We start from the raw sequence: 4,700 nt of genomic DNA on the forward strand, positions 1-4,700 counted from the left end.
AACAATTTTTTTGTTTGTTCGAGAACAATTTTCCTTCCTACTCCTTCAATTGTTTTCACATATACAGTTAAAAATGATCATTGATTTGACCCTATTAACTAAGGCTACTTTCACACTGGGGCCGCCAGAGTGTTAACGCTAAAGTGCCCCTCGTCTTAGCAGTACTTAAGCACTGTTTAAAGCCTCGTACACATGGTCGGACATCAAACAAACATTCCCTTGGATTTTTGTCCGAAGGGAGTTGTCCGGTCACACCCATAGCATACACACGCTCAGACTTTTTCTGCAACAAACACGAACGTAGTGACGTTTCAACGTACTGACGAGAGTTTAAAAGAGGAAGTTCCATTCTCCGGCGTCACCCTTTGGGTTCCTTCTGCCAATTGAGAGTTAGTAGAGGTTTTGTCTGTGTGCATTTGTGATTTTCAGTTTCGTGCAATTTTGTTCATTTCTGAACGTCCGTTCATCAAGCAGACATGTTGCGCAATGGGGTTGTGCTAACTTGACCCACAAAAAAAATATATAAAAATATGTTTTGATTCATATAACCAAAATACACTAATCCAAAGTAAAGACATTTGTTTTTACTCCGTCAGTATCACCAGCAAAGCAGATTTTAGTATTATCACATTATTAAGAAGAAGAGAATGTACGCTGCTTTTCTTGATTTCGCGTCACGAATGTGCTCTTTCAAATATGAACGCTAGTTCTACCAGACAGAACGCTTCCGGCTGGTCTTTGCTTCTGAGCATGCATGTTTGTACTTTGTACAAAAGTCCGATTGCTTGCTGTACACACGGTCGGACTAAGCACCATCGGACTTTTGTTGAAGTAAAGTTTGTCCGTTTGTAGACCGAACTTTTTGTCCGATGAAACCCGAAAAAGTTGGTCCGATGGAGCGTACACACGATCGGACACATTTGAAAACTTGCAGATTTTGAAGTTTGTTGGCAAAAAGTCAGACCGTGTGTACGGGCCTTAAGTTGCGCTTTTCGGCCACTAATGGCCAAAGAAGGGTTTAAACGCACCCGTGTTGCAGTGCTTTTCATTCATTTTAATGGGCAAGGCGTTTTGGAGCACTCCCAAACTGAGCCAAAGATGCTGCTTGTAGGAGTTTTTCTAACGTCCCGCAAGCGCACCGCCCTACTGTGAAAGCACTCGGGCTAAATGTATAACAGCCAGGAAAATTAATATGGTGTAAAATGTATTCTGAAATCCAAATACATAGCAGAGCCAGGTAATAGAACTGCACAGTCCGAGTATAGAACCATAGGCTAGCTGGCCCCATTCAAAGGTTCATACAATCTATTAGTTCCTCAGAGGTCATAGGAATATGTATTGTTCTTACCTTAGGGCAAAGCATACTGAGGTTCATTTACTAAAGCTGGAGAGTGCAACATCTGGTGCAGCTTTGCATAGAAACCAATCAGCTTCCAGGTTTTATAAAATCCCAATGTATAACAGCCAGGGAAATTAATATGGTGTAAAATGTATTCTGAAATCCAAATACATAGCAGAGCCAGGTAATGGAACTGCACAGTCTGAGTATAGAAGCATAGGCTAGCTGGCTCCATTCAAAGGTTCATACAATCCAATAGTTCCTCAGAGATCATAGGAATATGTATCATTCTTACCTTAGGGCAAAGCATACTGGGGTTGATTTACTAAAGCTGGAGAGTCCAAAATCCGGTGCAGCTTTGCATAGAAACCAATCAGCTTCCAGGTTTTATCGTCAAAGCTCAATTGAGCAAGCTGCAGTTAGAAGCTGATTGGCTACCATGCACAACTGCACCAGCTTTTGTACTCTCCAGCTTTAATAAATTAATCCCACAGTCAGCAGAACTACCGGTGTAAGTCTAATTTGTTTGGCCCAGAGCTTGGACTTCCTTAGAAAGGTGTGCAAAACTATGGAAGTCCAAGCTATGGACAAAAAGCTTTCAACCTGCAGGTCCACTTCATCCTGGAAAAGTCTTGCCACAGATGGGATACAAATCCAGATGAGTGGGATCTATACATATAACTATTATTATACAGGATTAATATGGCGCCAACAGTTTGCACAGCACTTTACAACGTGAGGGCAGACAGTACAGTTACACTACAATTCAATATAGGAGGAATGAGATTCCTATTGTTGACAGGAAATTTAAGAGCCTATCATAATATACACTATATAGATTTCTGGAGAACTTTAATGGATTTGGATATGTACACACTGGTGTTCTTAATATTTGTGTTATTTCTATCTTACCTAAGTTATTAGAACCTACAGTCAAATGCGGGGCCCTGCTTTATGCATACTTTTATTGGTGCTTTGATAATAAAAATGACTTGATATTAACTGAATTAATATTTTGTTATAGTAACATTTTTTTTTTTTTTGCTAATGTGGTACATACTCTATTGTTTAACTTGCTCTCTTAGGAGGTGTTTGGGGGTAGGTTCCCTTGGAATGGTAATTTTATAGACAGGAACTATCTGTTTACAATGGAACACCATTGTGTGTTATTTGATGCAGGTGTAGTTTTACAGAAGTTAAAACATTAACACTTTTGCCAGGACACCAAAATGGAATGTGCAATCAATTCTCCACTTTTACACATCTACCCAATCAGCAGCTGAGGGCTAAAATTTGGGACAATATGAGGTTTGGGTGCAGTTTTATCACAACGTCAAGTAACTTAGCATTCCAAGTGCTTCATTATGTGAATTAACCTACAATTCAATATATGACCTTTAACTGTATGTCACAAACAGCAATAATGGTTTGTGAAAGACTAAAATGTTGTATTTTATGTTTGTATAGCCCTTTCAATAACACTGCCATAATTAAAGCTGTAAAACCATGGGGTCGGTGTATAGGACACTTTAAAGTGGTTCAATAAGGTTTTTATTTGGCATTAGATGGGCTGTAAATAGGAAGACTCATGCTGTGTTATGTATATGACTTGTCTCTGACCCCTTCATTAGTTTCTGGAACAAGTGAGAGGGACGTGCAATCGAATCAGCATGATATACTAAGGACATTGATATGATATTACTTTCCATTCATCTGCCTGTTTATCTGTCACCTACATTGACATTAGAAAATCACACATTCACTGAAAGTATATACAGGACTTATGATATATTGTGTATACTGTGATGAAGATTTACATGCATCACGAATGTTGTATCATAAATGACCACATGTTAAGATCTCGGATTAAAAATCTCACCAAATAATCTTCACCTGACGTTTTTAGTTTTTGTACAGTAGGAACACTCTCAGCCCAAGTAAATGATGTGCTATAGAGGACATAACATAATCCATTAAGTTTTTTTTTTGCAGATTATAAATAATTTTACTGCAGAATACAGTGTTAATATTTCGAATTTTCTCCGGTATTAAATGTGTACTAAAAATCAAACCACAGTTATGAAGTAAAGAAGAGTTCACAGGATAAATCAGACTACTCAAACAATGCTGGATTTGCAAGCAACAGTTATTTTGCAACCCAGAAAATATCTGCATAGTGCTATTAAAAATATAAAATATATAATTTCTTTGTATACCATTAGTATTAAAAAAGAAACACTATTTAGTGGTTATTTCAAAGAGTCCACGCTCCACTTAAATGTTGTCAGCTGTGAGACCCCATCAAAGCAGGTCACCCATCAACATAGGAGTGTGAACCTGTAATATGGTCTTTGATCCATATGGAGACATGAATTCAATGGCATACTGTATGATCTAAATCATATACATGGCTTAAAAGCATGGAAAGATTAGGAAATAACTTGAGGCAAAGCCTTGAGCTGTATCTGGTGTCCCTATGAGATGCTAAAGAGCCCTTAGGCAATATCTGATGCTTCTGCAAGTTACGAATAAATGAAACATTAGGCGTTTGTCTTCAGCTTTATATATGTCACATACTATTACACATTGTGCAATAGAGTAGCCAGCCTACCAAGACACCAGCTAGTGGATTAGAAGTCTGACAGTCATTTATTCACCTTGTAACAAATGTTTATTTGGAAAAAATACTTATATTTTCTTTATACAGATAATTAAAGAAAAGTTGAATCTATATGAACTTCCAAAGCAAAACGCTAATCTCTCGTCAACTAAAAGAACAAGTCACCTTTTGGTAGACTCCTCCTTCCTGTATAGTATGGCTCTAATGCTCATTTAGTCTAGAGGCATGGTGTAGGCAGAATTGTTTACCTCATTCCTCACTAAGGCAGGCCGCTCCTTTTGCTGGTCATATGGCTGCCCTTGGCCGACGTCATCACATAAAAGTACAGGACCAACAATCCTCTTTAAGGAGAAAATACACCTGATACTTCCATTTTGGCATGCTTGTCCATATTGTCCAGCAAAGTTAGTTATTAGTTAGCAAAAAACTTTTTCTTACCCCTATTCACAACTGATTTGATGTGTATTTAAAGAAGCATGACAATACTCAACCAAAAGATTTCCATTTTATTTTATGCAGCTATTCAATTCACATCTCAGCACTTTGTGGTCCCACAATGGGAGTGCCTGAAAAATGGAGGTAGTGGGCCAGATTCACAAAGGTTAGCGGATCTTTAGATCCGTGTAACCTATGTGTTTTAAGATCCGCCCTCGCAAGTTTGTGAGGAAAGTGTCAAATTCACAACACACTTACCTCCAAACTTGCGACGGCGGATCCTAACTCCCCCAGCGGAATTCAAAT

The sequence above is a fragment of the Rana temporaria genome, chromosome 1, assembly GCF_905171775.1.
Source record: "Rana temporaria chromosome 1, aRanTem1.1, whole genome shotgun sequence".
NCBI classification, from domain to species: domain Eukaryota; kingdom Metazoa; phylum Chordata; class Amphibia; order Anura; family Ranidae; genus Rana; species Rana temporaria.